Source organism: Mustela putorius, unplaced genomic scaffold (genome assembly GCF_011764305.1).
Source record: "Mustela putorius furo isolate JIRA1106 unplaced genomic scaffold, ASM1176430v1.1 tig00003903_pilon_pilon_pilon, whole genome shotgun sequence".
NCBI classification, from domain to species: domain Eukaryota; kingdom Metazoa; phylum Chordata; class Mammalia; order Carnivora; family Mustelidae; genus Mustela; species Mustela putorius.
Genome location: NW_025422051.1, coordinates 648,684 through 675,041, shown reverse-complemented (window position 1 = coordinate 675,041; position 26,358 = coordinate 648,684).

Sequence of the window (26,358 nt, the reverse complement as noted above, 5' to 3'; positions counted from 1 at the left end):
TTAAAACCACATCCAAATGCTGTAATGAAATGTGAAAAAATACCTTTCAGAACTGAAAGCAACCAAAGAAAGGATTTGATCCATTTGCTAGTATCTTCCAAGTTGAAATAGTCACACTTTCAGCTTGCAAGTGTGAAATGCTTATCATCTTCATCCATCATGTCTGATGGATGAAGTTTAATGTAGTTTTTAGTGAGAAATAATTTCATGATTTTTAGGTTAGTATTTATTCTAATATGAATATTCAAAACTATCTGCTAGAACCACCAAATACTTGCTGTCATTCCCAACAAATTTAATTTGTGAATCAGATTTTTTTCTTTTGGTAAAAATAGAAGCATGAAAAGAAACCAAAGGGATATCAGACCTGACGTACAAATCCAGCATTATTTAGCTAGATATAAATGTCTTGGTGAAATATTGCAAATAAATTATTGTTGTTCTCAGTATAATGAAATGATTATTACTGATTTTTGAGATCTGGTTTCCCTGTTTTAAAGTTTGTAATGGATGTGTGTGTGTGTGTGTGTGTGTATAAAACACTAACCTATGTGAATTGGAACCTGAGAAAATTTTCCAACCTAAATATCTCTCCTATGAATGAATTTCTATCATCAGAGTTTTCGTTTTTTCATCAAGTGAAAAATCCCATTGATAGCTAGCACATTAAGCATCTATCAGTTATTAATGCCTATGGCAGATAAATATAGTAGATCTTTTCCATGTAATTTATAGATGAGAACAAATTTTTATAGATAAAAACGTAGTGGGGAAGACAGATACCTGAGAATAGAATTAGAACCATCATCTAAGAAGCTGTGAAAAAATACTAATACTTAGACAATCGATTGGGGAAAAAAAACCTCCCACATAATTCCATCATTCAACCAGGGCTGAGAACCCCTGGTTTATAGACCTCAGGCCAATTATTTTTAAATTGGTGGTTGTGGGGGGGGGGAGCTGATCCTGGGCTCCTGACAAGGCTGTAAAGGGGAGGGACACTGGGCAGCAGAGAAGGGAGGATGCTGGAAAAAGATGGCACTAATAAAAGAGAATAGGAAAAGACTCCACTCCAAATCTGCTAGAACGTGCACAGGAATTCAGTAAAGTGTCAGGATATAAAATCAATGCACAGGCATCAGTTACGTTCCTATACACCAACAACAAGACAGAAGAAAGAGAAATTAAGGAGTTGATCCCATTTACAACTGCACCCCAAACCATAAGATACCTAGGAATAAACCCAACCAAAGGGGCAAAAAATATGTACTCAGAAAGCTATAAAGGACTCATGAAAGAAATTGAGGAAGACACATAGAAATGGAAAAATGTTCCATGCTTATGGATTGGAAGAACAAATATTGTGAAAATGTCTATGCTACCTAAAGCAATCTACACATTTAATGTAATCCATCAAAATCCCATCCATTTTTTTCAAAGAAATGGAACAAATAATCCTAAAATTTGTATGGAACCAGAAAAGACCTCAAACAGACAGAGGAATGTTGAAAAAGAAAGCCAAAGTTGGTGGCATCACAATTCCAGACTTCAAGCTCTATTAAAAAGCTGTCATCATCAAGACAGTATGGTACTGGCACAAAAACAGACACATAGATCAATGGAACAGAATGGAGCGCCTCAACTCTATGGTCAGCTTCTTTGACAAAGCAGGAAAGAATGTCCAATGGAAAAAAGACAGTCTCCTCAACAAATGGTGTTGGGAAAATTGGACAGCCAGATGCAGAAAAATGAAACCGGACCATTTCCTTACACCACACACAAAAATAGACTCAAAATGGATGAAGGACCTCAATGTGCGAAAGGAATCCATCAAAATCCTTGAGGAGAACACAGGCAGCAACCTCTTCGACCTCAGCCGCAGCAACATCTTCCTAGGAACAACGCCAAAGGCAAGGGAAGCAAGGGAAAAAATGAACTATTGAGACTTCATCAAGATCAAATGCTTTTGCACAGCAAAGGAAACAGTCAACAAAACCAAAAAACAACTGACAGAATGGGAGAAGATATTTGCAAATGACATATCAGATAAAGGGCTAGTATCCAAAATCTATAAAGAACTTACCAAACTCAACCCCCAAAGAACAAATAATCCACTCAAGAAATAGGCAGAGGTTATTGAAATAAGTCAAGCAGAGAGATTCAATTATCATATGGTTTCACTTATTTGTGAAGCATAACAAATAGCATGGAAGACATGGGGAGATAGAGAGGAGAAGGGAGTTGGGGTAAATTGGAAGGGGAGGTGAACCATGAGAGACTATGGACTCTGAAAAACAATCTGAGGGTTTTGAAGGAGCAGGGGATGGGAGGTCGGGGTACTAGGTGGTGGGTATTATAGAGGGCACGGATTGCATGGAGCACTGGGTGTGGTAAAAAAATAATGAATACTATTATGCTGAAAATAAAAAATAAATTAAAAAAATAAAAAAAATAAAGAAATAGGCAGAGGACATGAACAGACATTTCTGCAAAGAAGACATCCAGATGGCCAACAGACACATGAAAAAGTGTTCCCCATACTCGCCATCAGGGAAATACAAATCAAAACCACAATGAGATACCACCTCACACCAGTCAGAATGGCTAAAATTCACAAGTCAGGAAATGACCGATGCTGGCAAGGATGTGGAGAAAGGGGAACCCTCCTACACTGTTGGTGGGAATGCAAGCTGGTGCAGCCACTCTGGGAAACAGCATGGAGGTTCCTCAAAAAGTTCAAAATAGAGCTACCCTATGACCTGGCAATCGCAATACTGGGTATTTACCCTAAAGATACAAATGTAGTAATCCGAAGGGGCACATGCATCCAAATGTTTATAGCAGCAATGTCTACAATAGCCAAACTATGGACAGAACCTAGATGTCCATCAACAGATGAATGGATAAAGAAGTGGTATATATATACAATGGAATACTATGCAGCTCAAAAGAAATGAAATCTTGCCATTTGTGATGATGTGGTTGGAACTAGAGGGTATTATGCTTAGCGAAATAAGTCAATTGGAGAAAGACAACTGTCATATGATCTCCCTGATATGAGGAAGTTTAGAGGCAACATGGGGGATTTGGGTAGTAGGAAAAGAATAAATGAAACAAGATGGGATCGGGAGGGAGACAAACCATAAGATACTCTTTTTTTTTTTTAATTTTTAAATTTTTCAGCGTAACAGTATTCATTATTTTTGCACCACACCCAGTGCTCCATGCAATCCGTGCCATCTCCAATACCCACCACCTGGATCCCCCAACCTCCCACCCCCTGCCCCTTCAAAACCCTCAGATTGTTTTTCAGAGTCCATAGTCTCTCATGGTTCACCTCCCCTTCCAGTTTCCCTCAACTCCCTTCTCCTCTCCATCTTGGTAAGAGACTCTTAATCTCACAAAACAAACTGAGGGATGCCCGGGGTGGGAGGGGGTAGGGAGAGGGGGTGGAGTTATGGACATTGGGGAGGGAATGTGCTATGGTGAATGCTGTGAAGTGTGTAAACCTCATGATTCACAGACCTGTACCCCTGGGGCTAATAATACTTTATATGTTAATAAAAAATTTTTAAAAAGAGAGAATAGGAAAGGCCTTTTATATAACTAATTTAATTATCAGTTCAAATTTTATTCAGATTAGTTAAGATGGAACACATATGGTCTCTTTCCATTTTCTGGAGCACTTTGTATGTTTGTCCATTGTTAAAGGGTTTCTAGGAGGAACTAGCTAAGAATCTTAGTACTAACCTTAGCAATGTATGTAAGCAACTCTTCTAGAGGCACTCCTGTGGAAGGGTGGTATGCAGGATGAATTCTAATAAGGAAGAAGGGAAAAATGACAAACCAGAAAAAAATGCTCAGGCAAAATAGCTATAAAACTGTATAACTGGGCTAAGCCTAGCAAGTGGGGCATTTGTTCTTGCTCAAGGAATGGAAGAAAGAAGAAATGTTAGTGGACAGAGATCACCACTAGTCTTTCTCCTGCCCCCTTGCCTCCACTTAACGTGTTTTTTCAGGCTGAGAGAGGGACAGATGAAATAGGAAGACAAGTTGACCTGACTGGTGAAATGAAGGTTGAAAAGACTTTTATCTTGAATAAGAGGTACAGGCCAAACTGCCAGGAAAAGCTTTCCGTTCCAAAGTATCATAAGAAAAAGGAATTAAGAACAAGAGAAAGGGGAGCATCAGGGTGGCTCAGTTGGTTAAAGGCTGTCTTTGGCTCAGGTCATGATCCCAGTGTCCTGTGATCCAGGTCTTGGGATGGAGCCCTGCATTGAGCTCCCTGCCTTGGCGGAGAGCCTGCTTCTCCCTCTCCTGCTCCCCCTGCTTGTGCACTCTCTCCCCCTCAAATATATAAATAAAATCTCTCAAAAAAAAAAAAACCAGAAAAAAAAGGGAACATATATGTCTAATTTTATCTAATAATTTTGTTTTAAAAAAAGCCCTAAATCATTAGCTCTTAAAAGGAAATATCTATTTGAAGTTATTTTAAGATTGGTCATATGTTTGATATAAGGTGGTGGGGGTGGGGTAGTTAATTGTGCTTTGAAATCTTAAGAACCTGAGTTCAAAACCCTGTGGAAGACACATGCCTTTCTACTTATCCTTTGATAGTGTATATAGACCACCCTCTCTCCCAGACTAGCCTCTCCAGGTGGAGAGACAGTTTTTAAAGCAGCATGGTGCAGCAGAAAGCCTATGAGATACGGGCATCACACATGCCTGGCTTCAAACTCCAGGTCTACTATTGTGATCTTGGACAAGGAACTTTGCTTTTTATTGATTCACAATTTCCTCATTTGTAAAATGGGAAAATAACTGTGTCCATTTGTCAGGCTTTTTTGGAGGATAACATGAAATGATTTATGTTGTATGTTAAGCATGTTGTAGATGCACATATAATTACAATACCAGGTTGAGCTGTATTGCCTCTTTTTTTTTTTTTTTTGAAGATTGTATTTATTTCTGTCAGAGAGAGAAAGCACAATCAAGGAGAGTGGCAGTCAGAGCAGACAGAGGAGGCAGAACAGGCAGAGGGAGAAACAGTCTCCCTGCTGAGCAAGGAGTCTAATGTGGAACTCAATCCCAGGACCCTGAGATTATGACCTGAGCTGAAGGTAGACACCCAACCGACTTAGCCACCCAGGTGTCCCTGTATTGCTTCTTTGTTCTCAGTACTGAAAATTACCTGTGAAGGTGGAACCCAAGATTAAGGAAGACCAAAAATATTATGTTAAAATGGGGAACCACAAATATGTCCAATTCACTGCAGAAGACAACTTGAGTTTGCAAAGGTGAAACTTCCTTGGCAGACTATAATTGATACACTCTTTTCTTGCATGCATAAAATCTGAATCAGCGTCTAGGCACTCCAAATACATTTTCCATATTTGAGTGAAAGGAGAGTCTTTATGGACGGAAACTTTACAAAGAAGACCAAACTGTTGATATACCAAATTTCTGAGAGCCCAAATTTCTCAGCATGGTTCTATAAGTATTACCTCAGTCCAGAGATAGTCAGTGGATGGTCTCAACGGAATGAGGTGTTTTGCTCATAGGCTCAATGTCAATTATAAAGACAATTTTTGTGGCTGAATAATACTCATATATATATATATATACATATATATATATGTATACACACACACACACACACACACACACACACACACATAGATAGATATAGATAGATAGATCACATCTGCTCACATCTTCTTTATTATTCAGCCTAAAAAAGAGTCAAACCTTGCCATTTGCAATGTGGTTGGAACTATAGAGTATAATGCTAAGTGAAATAAGTCAGTCTGAGAAAGACAAATACCATATGATTTCCTTCATGTGGAATTTAAGAAATAAAGCAAATAAGTAAAGGAAAAAAATGAGACAGAGAGAGACAAAACAAGAAAGCCTTTTAATTATAGAGAATAATCTGATAATTACCAGAAGGGCTGTGGGTAGGGGTGAAGAGTGAAATGGGTGATAGGGATTAAGCAGTGCACTTGTGATAAGCACCAGGTGTTGTATGGAAGTGTTGAATCGCTATAGTGTACGCCTGAAGCTAATATAACACTGTACGTCAACTAACTAGAATTTAAATAAAAAATAAAATAATTTTCAGCAAGAAGCAGATTTATGCAATTAATTGGAGATATTCTGTTTTGAAGCTATCCACTATTTAAAACTACAAAGTGTAGGGGCACCTGGGTGGCTCAGTCAGTTAAACATCTGCCTTCAGCTCAGGTCATGATCCCAAGGGTCTGGGATCCAGTCTCACATCAGGCTCCTTTCTCATTGGAGACCCTGCTTCTCCCTCTGCCTCTGCCTGCCACTCCCCCTGCTTGTGTGTGCTAACTCTTGGTTTCCCTCTCTGATAAATAAATAAAATCTTAAATAAAATAAAACTACCAAGTATAGTTTCTTCTCTGGGTACCCCAGGAAACTACAGTGTTTATTTACTGTCCTAGTGTCCGGCACTCATCCTTTTAGACCTAAAAGACTAGATTCTCTTGTTCACACTACGACAGTTGGCCAACAATCCTCATCTCACTTTGGCCTATCTCTGGCTATTCAGGTTTCTCTGAGTCCTCAAGCATCTCAGGGTTACCTACAGTGGTGTGCTACTGACTGGTCCATGAGAGCTGATAGTTAAGTTTTAGTTAAATTTTCAAGAAGTTTTCAAGGAATTTGTTAAACACAACTGTCATTAAAAATTAAATATATAAACCTACATTTAAATAAAGGCAATAGATACTCATCACTTATTATTTTATTATATTTCGCTATTATCTGTGATTTTGATGTTAATTATATCTGTTGTATCTATGTAATGAAAATACTATATAATGGTGTGCTATAGAGCATTTTTGTCTCAACTCTGCGTTCAATGATACCACACTGATAGCTTGAAATTGGCCATGATAGGAGAATTTACAAGAAGAAAATTGGCAAATGTCACAAATTAAGATCTCCCACCACCCAGAGAGCAAGTTATTAGATACTTAGCTGCATACCATTGGACTTATCTTCCTTAAATCTCTAGGGAATCTAATGGTCATCATCTTAAGTGGAACGCCAAGACCTCTCAATATCTCTGAGCCCTAAATAGTATTTCCTTGTACAGACTTGTAATTGCCTGTTACTCCTCACCACCCTCTTCTTATTCACATTCATTCATTCATTCATTCATTCATTTTCTCCCCTCTCCTCACCTTTTTCTCTCTCTCTCTCCTTATTGGGAGCAAATACTGGATAAATCTCTCCCTTTTAAGTCCTTAAAGGCATGAGCTATAAACCCTTCTAAATGAAAAAAGGAAAAGACTTTTGTTTCCACTCTAACCAAGGAGATCTATGCTGGTACTTTCATGCATTCACTTATTCATACACTCAGGAAGCTTTTATCAAGCATGTACACTGTGCCAGGTGTCTAGGTGCTGAGAATCCCGAGATAAAATAAGATGTGGCTGTGCCCTCAAAAGCCTCACAATCTAGAAGGGAGACAGACAAGTAAACACAAAAGAATGAGACAGCATAGTAAGTGCTGAAATAGAGGTATGTATGAAGTGTTTAAGGGAAACTGGGGGAGTAAGCAAATAAAGTTTTCTAGAGGGAGTGGGGACTGGAGAAGTTTTCACAGAAGTAGCATTTGGATTGGATATTAAAGGATGAGTAGACATACTTTTTAAAAAAAATTAATTTAAATTCAATTTAGTTAACATGTAGTGTATTATTAGTTTCAGTGGAAGAATTTAGTGATTCATCAATTACATAGAACACCCAGTGCTAGTTACATCAAGTGCCCTCCCTAATACCCATCACCCAATTACCCCATCCACCTCCCCTCCAGCAACACTCAGTTTGTTTCCCAAGGTTAAGAATCTCTTATGGTTTGTCTCCCTCTCTGATTTCATCTTTTTCTATTTTTTTCTCTGGCTGCAGCTGGTTCTTCTACATTCTGGTTTCTGCTAAGGGGCCTTCCCTCAAATTGTTAAAACTTCTACCTGGAAACGTCTACAATAAACAAGGCACCTGGGCCATAGGAATACTACTTCTTTCGGGTATTCTTGCAGTCCTAGGGATTGTAGGCAGGTTTCTACTATTTCTAATCTTTAGGTTGCCTCACTTTCTTCTGTTTGGTCTCTCAGCTCTCCTAATTTGCTACCCCTATCACATTTCATCTATTAGACACTTAATGCAAACTCTGATTTCCTGACTAGATTCTAGCTGATGGATTCCCTACTCCTTTTGCTAGGGTAAAACAAACAAAAATCAACACAGGGAGCTGCTGGGCTCAGAAGAACCCACATATAAAAGCTGCAAATAGAGCTATTTTACTCACATACCTGGACTTTAATCTTTGAATCACTAGTGCTGAGCAAGATTGGCAAAGGAAGCTGAAAAACCACAGCAGTGTATCAAGGGCAAAGAAATAGCTATAAACTGTAACCAAACATTCACTAAGCTGTTGTTTTGTCCTAAACCTCCATGGGGGGTATTTAAAAAATGAGTTTTCCATTGACTTAGTTAATTATTATAGGCTTTTTCTTGTGACCTTGTCCCTTTTGTGGAAATAAATGCTTTGCTGTTGTTGTTTTAGAGTAGAATCATGCTGTGTCTCGGATCATAGCGTGTGTGTGGGGTGTGGTATGTGGACTCTTAGGGGAACACGTGAGTGCAGGGGACACAGTGTGCATGCCTTTAAGTCTGGTGACCAGTTTAGCATTTTTATCTCTAATCTTATGTAGAAGGACCCTGACCCTGGACAGTCAAGCTAGAGATTTCTGCTATATCACCTGACTGGTCTTTTCCTCTACTCTTTCAAGTTCATTTCTGCAGATGATTAGTCATTACTTGTCAGAAGAACTTAGGGCCATCCAGGGGAGAGACACATGGCTTGGCAACAAGACAAAGGTAGAACTTTAGACTCCTTATAACTTCCACTAGTCGCTCCTAAAACCCCCAGAAAAATATACAGTCTAATTCAAAATAGTATGCAAATGTAGTTTCAAAACAAATTCCCTAGTTTGCCCTCACTATGATCATTTACAAACAGAACAATTATTCAAGCTTCTCTTTCACTGAAATTTAGAAAGCCTCCACTGCCCCCACAGCATCAATTATTTGAGATTCACTTGGATTTCCTTCAGTCTCTGGATTTGCAGTATATGATTTTTTGTATGGCTATTAAGAACAATAGTAACCCTGCTTCTGTAGAGTGGAATTAAGCCAAGATCAAGTCCTCGATCTCATGTGTCCAGTCATAGCTGGTCCGGTTTTACTTAGACTTTGATTCACCTAGATAAAACTCACTAGTATAAGGGCTATAGAGCTAATGTTGAAAGGCCATGACTGTTTGCCTTGTTTAGGAGCAGTAGGAAAGGGAGACTTGAGTACAACTCACCACTGGACTCCCATTCTGGATTTCTCAAAGAATTCTGACATAGAGATGACAGAGAGTGTCACAAGCCTCCAGTTTTGCCCCCATGAAATTAAGTCACAATTTGACAATAAATTGTCAAATTTGAGTTTGCATCAGAATCACCTACAAGGTTTGTAGGAGCTCTGTGCTCCCACAAAAGCATCAAAAAGCAAGGGGAAAAAGTCAGAACCAACTTTGCCAGAACTGTGGAAAATAGTCAATGATTTATAGCAACCAACTGAATGCTTCATCAAGAAAAACGCAGCTTCAAAATGGCAGGAAATCCTTGTGGCACTTTAACTTGCGTTTCTCAGATCTCCTTCCCAGAGCAGAAATAAACAGTTTTAGCCCATATTCCCAGTGTGGGATGCTGGTCCCGGGTTGCAGAGGAAGAGGAGACCGTATTTATACATTATTTGCTATGTCTATTCTAACCTGTCTGGGGCAACCTGAAGGACTGACACACGATTCTCATTTCTGTTTCACCTAACTTGGAACTCAGGCTGGAAAAGCATCAGGCATTGCTTGAAAACACTGCAAGCTGAACTAACAACCCGCAGATGCCTGGGGCAAAACATTACTTTCAAAATATACAATAGTCTGGTCTAAAGTCTGGGAACTTAAGCTGGGAAGAGTTTCTTTGGGAAATTAGGACATTCAAAAGCACCACGCATACAGGAGAATTTAGACGACCACATGCATGCCTAGGGCAAAACATGCTAAGAAAATACTTGAGAGAAACCTAGGTTTTCACCTCAGGCTGATCTCTAGGCTCTGTGCAAGCTTGGCTAAGAGACAATATGTGCAGACTGAAAGAGGTGTTTGTTTGTTTTAAGCTTTGGGCATTTGAGAAAATGTGCCAAAATACTAGCTGAACACAAGCTAAGGAACAGGTATTTCAGTGAACACACAGAATATACCAAAACTTTTGGAATACAGCAAAGGCAGTGCTCAGTGGGAAATGTATAGGTATAAATGCCTATATTTAAAAAAAGAAGAGGAGCTCTGGCTAGCTTAGTCAGTAGAGCATGTGATTCTTGATTTTGGGGTTGTGAGTTCAAGCCCTACATTGGATATAGAGATTATTTTAAAATAATACCTTTAAAAACAATAAAATAAATTTTAAAAAGAACTGTTTTAAATCAATACCCCAGCCTTACAACTTGAGGAACTAGGGAAAAAAAGAGCAAACTAAGCACAAAACTAACAGAATGAAGGAACTAATAAAGATGAGAGTAGAAAAAAATAAAACAGATAACAGAAGAACAATAGAATCTACAAAACCAAAAGTTGGTTCTTTAAAAAGATCAACAAAAGTAACAAATCTTTAGCTATTATGTCAATGAAAAAAAGAGAAATCACTAAAATAAAAACTGAAAGTGGGGATATTACTACCAAAACTACAGAAATTAAAAAGAACCATAAAAGAATACTATATATAATTGTATGCCAGAATATTTGATAACCTAAATGAAATAAGAAATTCCTCAAAATACACAAACTATGTAAATTGACTCAAGAAGTGGAAAATCTCAACAGACCTCTAAAAAGTAAAGAGATTGAATCAGTAATCAAAAACCTCCCAAGAAAGAAAAGTCCAGGAACAGATGGCTTCAATTGTGAATTCTAGCAAATATTTAAAGGAGAATAAACATCAATCTTTCTCAAACTTTTCATAAATAGAAGCGGAGGAAATACTTTCTAACTCATTCTATGAGGCCAGTATTACCCTGATACCAAAGTCAGAGAAGACATAACAAGAAAATAAAAGATAAATATCCCTTATGAATATAGACACAAAATTCTCAGCAAATTTTAACAAACTCCAACAGTATAATGAAAGGATTATACAGTATGACTAGGTCAGAATACAAGAGTGGTTCAACATAAGAAAATCAATCAATGTAATATGCTATATAAATAGATGGAAAGAAAAATCCAAATGACTATCTCTATTGATGCAGAAAAGGCATTTTCCAAAAATCCAACACCATTTCATGATAAAATGACTCAGAAAACCAGCAATAGAAGAAAACGTCCTCAATATGATTCAGGGCATTTATGAAAATCCACAACAAATACCATACTCAATGGTGAAAAACTGAAAGCTTTCCCCTTCAGATCAGGGACAAGACAAGGATGTCCACTCTTACCACTGTTATCCAACGTTGTACTGAAAGTTTTCATCAGAGAAATTAGATAAGAAAAAAGCTAAAAGTCACCAAATTTAAAAGTCAAACTGTCTCAACTTACAGATGACATAATCCTGCACATACAGCATGCCAAAGAATCCACAAAAAAAGCTACTAGAACTAACAAAAGAATTCAGTAAGTTTTTGGGGTACAAGAGCAACACAAAAATAAGTTGTGTTTCTATATAACTGCAATAAACATTTGAAAAAGAAATTAAGAAAACAATCCCATTTACAATAGCATCTAAAAGAATAAAATACTTAGGAATGCATTTAATAAGGAAATGAAAGACTTGTACTCTGAAAACTACAAAACATAGCTGAAGGAAATTAAAGAAGGCCTACATAAATAGAAAGTCATCCTATATTCATGGGCTGGAAGACAACATTGTTAAGGTGTGACTATTACTCAAAATGATCTATAAATTTAACACAATGCCTATCAAAATTCCAAAAGCCTTTTTTTTCTTTCAGAAATGGAAAAGCAGATCATTAAATTCATATGGAATTTCCAGGGACCCAAATAGCTAAAATAATCTTTAAAAAGAAGAGAATATAGTTGGAGGAGTTGCACTTACAGATTTCAATCTTACTAGAGGCTAAAGTAATCAAAACAGTGTGGTAGTGGCATAGGGATAGACATACAGACCAATGGAATAGAACTGAAAGTTCACAAATAAACCCATAATCAGTGCCTAACTAATTTTTGACAGCAGTGCCAAGCCCATTCAGTCGTGAAAGAATAATCTCTTCAATAAATAATGCTAGAACAACTGGATTTCTACACATAAAATAATGAATTTGAACCCCTACCTCATACCACACACAAACATTAACTCTAAATTCATCAATGATTGGGGTGCCTGGGTGTCTCAGTCAGTTAAGCATCTGAGTCTTGAATGGCTCAGGTCATGATCTCAGAGTCATAAGATCAAGCCCCACATCAGGCTCTGTGCTGGGTGCAGAGCCTGCTTAAGATTCTCTCTCTCCTTCTACTCAGGCCCTGTTCTTGCTCTCTCTCTGAAAAAAAAAAATCATCAATATAAAAGTTATATATATGTACATAGGGGTACATCTTCATGACCTTGAATTTGGGAATAGATTCTTAGATGTGACACCAAAAGTATAAGTAATAATGGAAAAATTGCTAAATTGGACTTTACAAAAATTTAATTTTTGTGCATTAAAGGATATCACTTAAAAATTAGAGAATCTACAGAATGGGAGAAAATATTTAAAAATCTTATACACAATAAGGGTTTAATATCTAGAATATATTAAAAACTCTTACAACTCAACAACATATAAAGACAAAAAGACCCAACTGAAAAATTTGAAAAGGATTTGTGTAGATGTTTCTTCAAAGAAGATATAAAATGGCAATCAACACATGAACTGACACTCAACATCATTAGTTGTTAGAGAAATATAAATGCAAACAATGAGATACCTCTTCATACTTACTATGATAAGTATAACTTTTTAAAGTAAAAAACATCAAGCATTGACAAAGATATGGTGAAATTGGAGCCCACATACTTTGCTGGTGGGAATGTAAAAACAGTTTAGATGCTGTGAAAAACAGTTTGGCAGTTCCTTAAAAAGTTAAGCATTAAATTATTATGCAGTAATTCTATTCCTAGATATATAACCAAAAGTCTTTCAATGAAACAAGATGGGATTAGGAGGGAGACAAACCATAAGTGACTCTTAATCTCACAAAACAAACTGAGGGTTGCTGGTGGGAGGGGGTTTGGGAGAAGGGGGTGGGATTATGGACATTGGGGAGGGTATGTGCTTTGGTGAGTGCTGTGAAGTGTGTAAACCTGGTGATTCACAGACCTGTACCCCTGGGGATAAAAATATATGTTTATAAAAAATAAAAAATTATTAAAAAAAACCAATCACACAAGATAGACTGTAAAATTTATCAAAGAGTGGGGCTGAGTTTCTTATATATGATTTCATGCAAATTTTTGTCTACCTGATGATTTTTACTTTTTGTCTACAGGGTGAGTGAATAAAGGTGTCTCAACATGGTCCAGAACTAATGGTGTTCCCTGGCTCACTATGAAATCCAGGGTCATTTCTGTTTCCTTTTCCATGAACTTCTCCTTCCTCTCATTTGGTCTGTTTTTCAATCGGACTGTTTGTCTTCTTCTCAATTTATAGGCACGTCAGAGACATGAACTCCTTGAACAGCTGATGTTACAGATGCTTTTCACAGCCTGTTGCCCACATGCAGCTTTACTCTTTTTTGATATACAAATCTTTTTCAAATTTTTAAAATAAAGTGGCATGTCATTTCTTCAAAAAAAAAAATAGAACTTCCCTATGACCCTGCAATTGCACTCCTGGGTATTTACCCCAAAGATACAGATGTCGTGAAAAGAGGGGCCATCTGTACCCCAATGTTTATAGCAGCAATGGCCATGGTCGCCAAACTATGGAGTCTTTTTTTTTTTTTTTAAGATTCTATTTATTTGTTGTGGGGGGAGAGAGAGCATGCACACAAGCAGGGGGAGCAGCAGGCAGAGGGAGAAGCAGGCTCCCTGCTGAGCAAGGAGCCTGATGTGGGACTCGATCCCAGGCTCCTGGGATTATGACCTGAGCAAAAGGCAGACACTGAACCAAATGAGCCACCCAGGTGTCCCTTTAGTGGGGTCTTCATCTGGTTTTGGTATCAGGATAATACTGGGCCCCTAGACTGAATTTGTAAGTTTTCCTTCCTTTCCTATTTCTCCAAATAGTCTGAGAAGAATAAGTACTAACTCTTCTTTAAATGTTTGGTAGACTTTACCTGTGAAGCCACCTGGTCCTAGACTTTTGTTTTTTGGGAGTTATTTGATTACCAATTCAATTTCTTTGCAGGTTATCAGTCTGTTCAAATGTTCTATTTCTTCTTAATTTAGTTTTGGTAGCTTATATGTTTCTAAGAATTTATATATTTCTTTTAGGTTGTCTAAGTTTTTGGCATATAGGTTTTCATAATATTCTCTTATAGTTGTTTGTATTTCTGTGTCATTGATTGTTATTTTCCTTCTCTTGTTTGTGATTTTATTTATTTGAGTCCTTTCTCTTTCTTTCTTGATTAGTCTGGTTAGAGGTTTATCAAATTTAATTTTTTGAAAGACTGTCTCCTGGTTTCAATGATCAGTTCTGGTTTTTTTTTTTAAATTTTATTTATTTATTTGACAGACAGAGATCACAAGCAGGCAGAGAGAGAGAGGTGGGGAAGTAGGCTCCCCACTGAGCAGAGAGCCTGACATGGGGCTCGATCCCAGGACTCTGGAATCATGACCCAAGCTGAAGGCAGAGGCTTCAACCCACTGAGCCACCCAGGCACCTATTTCTATTGTGTTTTAAGTTTCTATGTCATTTATTTCTGCTCTACTCTTTGTTATTTCCTATCTCCTGCTGGTTTTAGGTTTTATTTGTTGTTCTTTCTTAGATCCTTTAGGTGTAAGGCTAGGTTTTTTATTTGATATTTTTCTTGCTTATTGAGGTAGGCCTGTTTTGCTATAGACTTCCCTCTTAGAGTGGCTTTTACTGCATCCCAAAGGTTTTGGACTATTGTATTTTCATTTTCATTTGTTTCCATGTACTGTTTTTATTTCTTCTTTCATTTTCTGGTAGACCCTTTCATTGTTTAGTAGCATGTTATTTAACCTCCATATATTTGAGGTCTTTCCAGATTTTTTCTTGTAGTTGACTTCTAGTTTCATAGTGTTGTGGTCAGAAAAGATGTATGGTATGATCTCATTTTTTTTTAATTGTTTAGGCCTGATTTGTGACCCAATATGTGATCTGTTCTGGAGAATGTCTCATGTGTACTTGAATAGAATATGTATTCTGCTGTTTTAGGATGGAATGTTCTGAATATATGTTAAGTCCATCTGGTCCAGTGTGTTATTCAAAGCCATTGTTTCCTTGTTGATTTTCTGTTTGGATGATCTCTCTATTGATGTAAGTGGGGGTGATAAAGTCCCCTAGCATTATTGTATTATTATCAGTTAGTTCCTTTATGTTTGTTATTAACTGTTTTATGTATCTGGGTGCTCCTATGTTGGGTGCATTTAAATTTCAAATTGTCATACCTCCTTTTTGATTGTCCTCCTTATTATTATTTAGTTCCTTCATTGTCTCTTGTTCCAGTCTTTGTTTTAAAGTCTATTTCATCTGAGGGCGCCTGGGTGGCTCAGTGGATTAAGCCTCTGCCTTCAGCTCAGGTCATGATCTTGGAGTCCTGGGATCAAGTCCCAAGTTGAGCTCTCTGCTCAGCGGGGAGCCTGCTTCCCCCTCTCTCTCTGCCTGCCTCTCTGCCTACTTGTGATTTCTTTCTCTGTGTGTCAGATAAATAAAAATTAAAAAAAAATAAAGTCTATTTTGTCTGATATAAATATTGCTACTTCAGCTTTTCTTTGACATCCATTTTCATGAGACATTTCTTCTTTATCCCCTCACTTTGAATCTGTAGGTGTCCTTAGGTCTAAAATGAGTCTCTTATAGGCAGTGTATAGATGGTTTTCGTTTTTATATCTATTCTGTCACCTAATGTCTTTTGATTTGAGTGTTTAGTCCATTTACATCCAAAGTAATTATTGATAGATATGTACTTACTGTCATTTTATTATTGTTTTGTGGTTGTTTCTTAAGATTTTCTGTGATGCTATCTTGTCTTTCTCTTTCATGGTTTGCTGATTTTCTTTATTGATATATTTGGTTTTTTTTCTCTTCATTCTTTACATATTTATTAGAGGTTTTTCATATATGGCTACCATTAGGTTTGTATATAACTAGACATTTTGCATACTGATTAATAAATATCCCCAGGCCAGGAGCCAGCAAGTGCCTCTACTAGTACACCAATGAAAACCTGAACCCTTGTCCTCTCCACTTCAGAAATTAATGAGTTAGTGTCCAGTCCAACAGAGAGCCTATAGGACTTGCTTCTTTGCTGAGGCCATTCTGATAGGTCATGTCTATGCTCTTAACAGCCTGCTAAATTTGTTGACTCTCACCTAATACATTATCACCCCAGATCCTTCTCTGTTCCATTCCAATGAGAACACATCAGTTGAAGATGAGCACAATAATCTGGAAATTCACTTTGTAAAAAGCAACAATAAAAGAAAATCCTCTACTAAATGTTTTATAATGTATTAGCTCATGTAAGCATCATTTTACATTATAAAGTAAAAACCAGTATTACTTTTTTTTATGCCAGGGACACCTCGTCATAGAGAGGTCAAGTGACTTAGCCAAAGTTCCACAGAGTGTGAATTAAGCCCATGTTGCTAATCTCATTTATTTGAAATTTCCAGAATAGACAAATCAATAGAAATATGTAGTAGATAAGTGGCTATATAAGGCCTAAGGTGCTGGGGAGGAGTTAGCTGATAGCAGGTATAAGATTTCTTTTTGAGGTGATAATAATTTTCTTGATTTTGTTGATGGCTGCCCAACTCTGTGAATAATCTAAAACATATTGAATTGTACACTTTAAATGGATGAATAATTTTATGGTATGTGAATTATATAACAATAACAATGAGGGGTAGGAAATGGCTGGTTAGGGAGCCAGAATGGCAGAGATAGCTGTGTTCAAATATGTGCAGGACATTCCCAAAAATAAGGAGGAGTTTTGTCTGGCTGCTTGTCCTGAGGGCAGAACGTGGGTGTGCAGGAGGAAGTTACAGAGGAGCAGGTCTGGCTCACCAGCAGGAAGAACATGTTGCCAAGTGGAATCCTGAGCCTGCTGAGGCAGAGAGCTTCCAGGTCTCTCCCAGTTCACTGGGAGGTTGGGTGAAGAGCCCTTGACAGGAAAGCTGAGGAGGGGAGTCTTGCACCAGGTAGAGAAGGTGGGAGCAAGTGACCTGAAAGCTTTTCTAGCCTGAGTCTGGTGAGAGCCTGGCTGGAGAAAGGCTAGTGAAGTAGGACAGGTGGACTCCAGGCACCTTGGGCAGCTGAGCTTTAGCCCCACCTGTTTCCTGGGTGGCAAAGGGGAACCTTAGAAGTTCAGAATGGGAGACTGGAACCTCTGCTTCCCAAGGACACATGGGCTGTTTCTCCTGCAGTAGTCAAGATCTCAAGTTCACACTGGGTTCCCTTCCCCTGCCCAGTACCCTGAATCTAAAATTAAAAATACAATTACTACATGATCCAGTAAATCCACTAATGGGTATTTACCCAAAGAAGATGAACACTGATTTGAAAACATACATGCACCTCTATGTTTACTGCAGCATTATTTCAATAGCCAAGATGTGGAAGCAGCCCAAGTGTCAATGCATAAATGCATAGGGAAAGAATATGTAGTGTGTGTGTCTCTCTCTGTGTGTGTGCGTGTGAGTGTGTATGGATTTTATATATATATATATATATATGGAATATATATATGTAATGGAATATTACTCAGCCATAAAAAGAATGAAATCTTGCCATTTGCAACAATAGCAACAGATGATCCTAGAGGGTATAATGCTAAGTGAAAAAAGTCAGTCAGAAAAAGAAAAATATCATATGTTTCACTCATATGTGGAATTTAAGGAACAAAACACATGAACAAAGAAAAAAAGACAACCAAAGGCAAAACAGACTCTTTGTATATAGAGAACAAACTGGTGGTTACCAGAGGGGAGGCAGGTTGGAAGATGGGTGTCATAGGTAAAGGGGATTAAGAGTATACTTACCCTTCATGAGTGTTCTGTAGTTCTTCAAGTACAGATCCTTTACCTCTTTGGTTAGGTTTATTCCCAGGTATCTTATGGCTCTTGGTGCTATAGTAAATGGAATCGATTCTCTAATTTCCCTTTCTGTATTTTCATTGTTAGTGTATAAGAAAGCCACTGATTTCTGTACATTGACTTTGTATCCTGCCACGTTGCTAAATTGCTGTATGAGTTCTAGTAGTTTGGGGGTGGAGTCTTTTGGGTTTTCCATATAAAGAATCATGTCATCTGCGAAGAGAGAGAGATTGACTTCTTCATTGCCAATTTGTATACCTTTTATTTCTCTTTGTTGTCTGATCACTGTTGCTAGGACTTCTAAACTATGTTGAAAAGAGTGGTGAAAGTGCGCATCCTTGTCTTGTTCCTGATCTCAATGGGAAGGCTGCAAGCTTTTTCCCATTGAGGATGATATTTGCTGTGGGTCTTTCATAGGTAGATTTGATGGTGGGAATGCAGGTTGGTGCAGCCTCTTTGGAGAACAGTGTGGAGATTCCTCAAGAAATTAAAAATAGAGCTTCCCTATGAACCTGCAATTGCACTACTGGGTATTTACCCCAAAGATACAGATGTCGTGAAAAGAAGGGCCATCTGTACCCCAATGTTTATAGCAGCAATGGTCACGGTCGCCAAACTGTGGAAAGAACCAAGATGCCCTTCAACGGACAAATGGATAAGGAAAATGTGGTCCATATACACTATGGAGTATTATGCCTCCATCAGAAAGGATGAATACCCAACTTTTGTAGCAACATGGACGGGACTGGAAGAGATTATGCTGAGTGAAATAAGTCAAGCAGAGAGAGTCAATTATCATATGGTTACACTTATTTGTGGAGCATAACAAATAGCATGGAGGACATTGGGAGTTAGAGAGGAGAAGGGAGTTGGGGTAAATTGGAAGGGGAGGTGAATCGTGAGAGACTATGGACTCTGAAAAACAATCTGAAGGGTTTGAAGTGGCGGGGGTGTGGGAGGTTGGGGTACTAGGTGGTGGGTATTATAGAGGGCATGGATTGCATGGAGCACTGGGTGTGGTGAAAAAATAATGAATACTGTTATGCTGAAAATAAATAAATTTAATTTAAAAAAAGAGTATATAATTGTTCAACCACTACATTGTAAATCTGAAACAAATAAAACACCATGTTAAGTATATCATGGAACTTAAAAATAAATAAATATTAAAAATAAATAATTAAAGTGTAATTTTGAAAGTAAGAGAACAAAATGGGTTCAGGCTGTCATTGGCTTTAGATGTTGGTGTCATTGCTTTGATTAGATTGAGCGAACACTGTTCACAATTATTCTCTGGATTCCCTGGAGTGTGAAGCATTGTAGCGTGTGTGTGAGGAAGAGGTCTATAAGAGGGTGAATCTCCTTTAGGCTGAAAGTTTGGGTGCCTGCCCACATTTTGTTGCAGATGGAAAATAAGAGGTCACGGATAGTAAGTAACCTGTCCAAGATCACAGTCATTTATTGAATTAGCATATATTAAGTTAATGACAAACCCAAAATAATTATTCATGGTTCTGTTTCTCAATTTAGGACTATTTATTCTATCTTACTCTATCTATCATCTATCTATCTATCCATCCATCCATCTACCCATCTGTGTATTCATCCTTTGTCTGTCATCTATCATGTGTCCATCTTTCTAAATAGCCAAACCTATGTTTGATCAAAGCATAGAGGAAGTATCTTGAATAAGGTTTACATGTTATATCACATGAGAACATATCCCTGGACCAGACTATGCTCATTTTAACTTCCAAGCCTTTATTCAAGTTGTTTCTTTGCCTGGAGTATCCTCTTCCCTTCCCTCCCCTCCCTGCCTTTTCCTTTCCCACCTTCACAAATATAACCATTCCTTAAGGTCCAGCAGCTCAGTTCACTTTTGCCTTCCTGGGGTCTCTGAGCCCACTCATTTGGGCCCTTTAGTACATTTTGTAATGGAAGCCAAGTGTTTGTTTTAGCTTTAGCAAAGCCTAGCTTTTAGCCTATTTGTATCTACTAAGTCCCCTTCTGAGGCTAGGCACCAATTAAGTGCTCACAAAATTCAGACTAAAATCCAATTGATGAGCAGTGGTTATAGTACAAGCCAGTCAAGTAAATAGCCACATAGGTGTAGCTGTATATTTTTGTTGAAATACATTAATATTATGTAAGATGTATAGCATAGCTTTCACATTCAGTCTGAGGTATCCTATGGTTTCCAATCCTTACTAAGACCTCTCCCGGCAGCCCCTCTGCTATTAAATGGTCAGTGGAGTATTTGTGTAGCCATCTCTATAAGGTCACTGTGGGCAATACAAAACAATAAAAAATGCTACAAGTTCTTTCCTAGCTTCTACATGATAAAAATGTCTGCAAACTCCACTTACCATTGTCTCTCTGGTCCCAGGCCAGTCACCGTATTTATACTCAATCCAGCCTCCTTTAGATTAGTCCCTCAGTCCAGTCTGTCCATAAATCTCTCCCTTCCTTCTCTTTCCTCCATACTCTCCCACTCAAACCTCAGTTAGCAGCTGCCAGCAGTGAGAGGATCTGAAAATTCAAAGGGGGATTTTCGAGACACTTTTATCTTTTCCTCACTGTAAAAAATGTGTTTAGCTCACTTGAAGTGATTGGATTCCTCCTCCCCTCAGTGAGGCTGAGTAGATGAGGCACTCTTCCTGGGCAGACCAAAGAAGATCACAGCCTGAGCAGAATTTAGCCAGTCTTGTTTCAAAAGTCCTAGCATGTATAAACTAACCGTCTTCTCAGGCCCTTCATACACACCAACCTAGGACATTTTAGAACAATGTATGGTTATTTTGCCCCCTACTCCCTTTCTGCTTTAGAACCGAGGTTCAACACGATTGATCACCTCTTTGTCCTCCTCCCTACTTTTCTCACTCATGGTGTCAGGGTAGATGATGTGTAGCTTGGACTGTGACACATTGATCTAGTCCAAGTCTTTCATTTGCTCTGTACCTTGGTCACCCCCTTTATCAGAGGAGAACTGCAGTGCATAGGGCAGGAACTTTTCATAATATTTTACAGGTTTTTTTTCCTCCTTGTCACATCAGTTGATAAAGTCTAGTTTCTTTCTGTACCCTGGGACTCTTCCTGCCAAACACAGACCGGCTCCTGGGCCTATTACAAGTGTAAATAGGAGACACCCAGCAGACTTTGTGGCCCACGGTCTGCATGAGGGAAGAGGTCTATTTATAGAGCACTGTGTTCACACATGATCTAGCAATTGTGGGCCTCTTGACACTGGCAGCACCAATGCTAGAAGCTTTATCCAGCCTTCCAGGAAGTTGCTGCTCACCTGTGAATGTGAAGCTAAGTTACGTGGAACCTGAGCTTCAAGGCCTGCACAAAGTGATTTGGGATAATTTCTAAGTTTAGGTTTAGCATCTACAGTGTGCTCTTAAGATGACAAGGCATTCCCACATCTTTTGCCTCTTTTGATTCTCATGACAACCTGGTAAGATAAGTATTCTTATCTCCATTTTTGTATAAAAATATTAAAACATAATAGTAAAATTTATGACTAACATCCATCAAACACTTGCTATGTCCCAGATAGTGTTCTAAGCACTGTATATTTATAAGCATACCGCAGAGATATTGCAGGTTTGGTTCCAGAACAGTACAATAAAATGAATATTTCAATAAGTCAAATGGATGTTTTGTTCCTCAACACATATAAAATTATTTTACATGATACTGTAGTCTATTAAATATGCAGTAACATTATGTCTAAATATATTCCTACATTAATTCATATGTACTTTATTGCTAAAAATTCTAATCATCATCTGAGCTTCAATGAATCATAATCTTTTTGCTGGTGGAGTGTCTTGCTTTGATGTTGATGGCTGCTGACTAAGAAGGGATGGTTGTTGAAGGCTGGGTTGGTTGTAGCAACTTCTTAAAAAAAAGACAACAATGAAATTTGCTACTTCAATCTTTTCAAATACTATTTCTTGGTAGCATCTGATGCTCTTTGATAGCATTTTACTCACAGTGGAACTTTTCTCAAACCCTGCCACTGCTTTATCAACTAAGTTTATATAATATTCCAAATAGATTCTGTGTTATTTCAGCAATTCACCAGGAGTGGACTTAATTTCAGTAAACCACTTTCTTTGCTCATCCATAAGAAGCAGTAAGTTTTTATTGAGATTGTAGTAATGCAGTTACATCTTCAGGCTCCACTCCTAATTTCTAGTTCTGCTGTCATTTTGTCCAAATATGCAGTTATTTCCTTCATTGAAATCTTGAACACTCAAAGTCATCTATGCGGGTTGGAATCAACTTCATCCAAACTCCTGTTAATGTGGATATTTTGACCACTTCCCATGAATCAAAAATGTTTTTAATGGCACCTAGAATCATGAATACTTTCCAGAGGGTTTTTCAATTTAGTTTGCCCAGATCCAAAAGAAGAGTCAACACCTATGGCAAATACAACCTTACAAACTGTACTTCTCAAATAATAAGACTTGAAAGTCAAAATTGCTCCTTGATCCATGGGCCACAGAATGGGTATTTTGCTAGCAAGCATGAAAACAACATTAACCTAATTGTACATCTTCATCAGAGCTCTTTGGTGATGAGGTGCATTGTCAATGAGTGGTCATATTTTGAAAGAACTCTTTTTTCTTCTGAGCAGTAGTTCTCAACAATGGGCTTAAAATATTCAGTAAACCATGTTATAAAAAGATGTGCTGTCATCCAAGTTTTATTGTTCCATTTACAGAGCAGAAGCAGAGTGGATTTAGCATCATTATTAAGGGTCCTAGGATTTTCAGAATGGCCAATGAGCATTGGCTTCAACTTAAAGTCACCAGCTGCATTAACCTCTAGTAAGAGAGTCTGCCTGTCCTTTGATGCCAGACATTGACTTCTCCCATCCATCTATGAAAATCCTCTATGGCTTCTTATTTCAATAGAAGATTGTTTCATCTACACTGAAAATCTGTTTTTTAGTTTAGCCACCTTCATTAATTATCTTAGCCAACTCTTCTGGATACCTTGCTGCTTCTACACCAGTACTTACTGCTTCACCTTACTCTTTTATGTTATGAGATGGCTTCTTCCCCTAAACCTTATGAACCAAACTGTACTAGCTTCAGACTTTTTTTCTGCAGCTTCCTCACCTCTTTGGGCCTTCACAGAATTGAAGAAATTTATGGCCTTGCTCTGGATGAGGATTTGGCTTAAGGGATGTTTGTGGCTTATTTGATCTATCCAGACTCCTAAAATGTTCTCCATATTAGCAATCAAGCTGTTTCACTTTCTTATCATTTGTGTATTCACTGGAGGAGCACTTTTAATTCCCTTTAAGAAATTTTCCTTTGCATTTATAACTTGGCTGTTTGGCACAAGCAGTCTAGCTTTCAGCCTATCTTGGCTTTCAACATGTCTTCCTCACTAAGCTTAATGACTGTAGGTTTTGATATAAAGTGAGATATGTGACTCTTCCTCTCACTTGAACAATTGGAGGCCATGGTAGGGTTATTACTTGACCAAATTTCAGTGTTGTGTCTCAGGGAGTAGGGAGGCCTGAGTAAAGGGAGAGAGATGGGGCTGAGATTAGGGGTGTGGGCAGCCAGTTGGCAGAGCAGTCAGAAAACACACATTTTTGGATTAAATTTGCCGTTTGATATGGGTGTGGTTCATGGCACCCCAAAATGATTATAATAGTAACATCAAAGATAACTGATTATAGATCACCATAGAAATATAATAATGATGCAGAAGTTTAAAATATTGTGAGAATTACCAAAATATTATACAGAGACTTAAAGTGAGCAAATGTTGTTGGAAAAATGATGCCAATAGGCTTCCTTGATGCAGAATTGCCAACAAACCTTCAACAAACCTTAAAAAACACAATATTTGCAAAGCTCAATAAAATGAGGTATGCCCAATAAACATTTCTGTCATAACAACCCTGTAACTTTATTACAATTATCCTAATTTTAGATTAGGAAATTGAGGCCCAGAAAGGATAAAGGACTTGCTCAAGGTCATGCAGATCCCACTGACTTTGCAGTGCTCTGGTATTGGCTCCCATGGGAGTGGTAGGCCCTCAGACCCACCAGACATGTGCTAATGCTTTGTGTCCTTCTCTGTACCAATGTGCCCAGTCACATGGCATGGTCAACCCTTCCCACCAGCAGTCCCCTAGTGCTCCAGGCCAACCCAGGTGCCCAATGTGCAGGAGTCTACTGAAACTTGACCTGAGGACTGACAGACTGACTGACCTGTGAGCCCAAGTATGGTGATGCCCTGTACCTGCTGAAATGAACCCCAAGCTCCCGAGGATGTCTGTGTTGAGGAAGGTAGTCTTCCATACTGTGCCTATATGATGATATTGAAGAAATGCTCTGATTCTTTTGTTTTTATATTTGAGGAAAACTTCATGATTACCCAAAGAGTTGAATGATATACACTTTAAGTATAGATTTTAAAGGGAAAATCATTAAATGTACTATTTATCGACCCTTGTAAAAAACAGTAGTTGTGCCTTATTTGGAACATAGGCAGCCTGGCTCCAGAGCCCACACATATAAATACTATGTATGCTATTTGGCCTTAGAAAGTTTGAAATGTTGACTCACTCACTTAAAGCCACAAAAATTGTCAGATGGTAGATACTAGGCTGGACACTAGGCTTTCTGATTCCAAATTCTGTGCTTTTTTCCCTGAGTATTTATTAACTCACCCAATAAACATTTACTAAGCACTGTTATGAGCCAAGCACTGTTCTAGGTCCTGGACATAAAACTGCTGCCAAAAACAAAGCATAGCTTGCTGATTAAAAGCATAGTTTTCATACTCAATGTATATGGCTTCAAATCATAATACCACTCATATTAGTGGTAGGATCTGAACCTTGATATCTTCATCCATAAAATGGAAATGATAATATCAGTACTCCTAATAGGACACTCACTCCTGATGACTGAGTGTCTTAATATATGCAATAAACTTAGAAGTTGCTCAGCATATGAGTATTAGATGTTGTTGTTATCATCATCATCATCATCATCATCATCTTCTATGTCTTAGTGCCAATGACTAAGGGAAGGCCCTAAACCAGTGTTTAAGGAAGAGCCCAAGGATGTCTGGAAGGAGAACTGAGAAGAGGTAGGTAGGAGTCAGATTATATAGAGCTTTTAATGCCATGCACGATGTGTAGCAGAGTGGGATTGGAGAAGATTCTCCAAAGAGATGGCTGACCAATATCTATATTTCTGCTATTTCAAGGAAGAACAGGCTGGGTGATCAACCTATACATGTGGCCTAGTGCTCCTAGCATGCAACAAACTTTCCCCCCAATAGCTCATGGCCACAAGAGTGAATAGTTGGGAGTGGCCATATGAACTGCTGGTCTGTTTTGAAGAAACTCAACCCTTCTTCAGCTGTCAGCCACCTTCTTCTCCACCTGGTAAGAGCTGTAGGTTATCATATATTGCCCATGGCCTCGGGCAGTGAGTAACCTAGGAGTAATGAGGACTGGACAATGACTTTTGGGGCTGACTTCGGTAAAGTGAGGATTTGGAAGCAGGGTGGGTAGAAAGAAAAGGGATATGACATTGTACTGGGCTGCTGGGTAGTTTGAGGCCAAAGGAGTCAGACACCTTAAGAATATAGTCAGAATGTCTTCTAAACAGCTTGAGATGTTTCAATCTGCTTACAGGGACTGTTCTTCCTAAAACCATACATTCCAACATGGGCCCAACAAGCCAGTGTCAGTTTTAACGCCCCTGAAGTTTTTCAGTTGTTTCCCATCTTCTCTTTTTCCAAGGTCACCTGCTTGAGCTGCTAGGCCCTGAGGAGTATGGAAAGAAAAATAACAGTCATTTTCACATTTGCACAATGCTTCATGATTTGCAAAGAGCTTCCACACGCATCGGGTACTAAAGTATCCCTGGAAGGGAGGCAGGGTAAGCATTTGCATGGACATAATTTCCTATTTTGTAAATGAGCAAATTCAGGCAAAGAGAAGAAAAGGCTC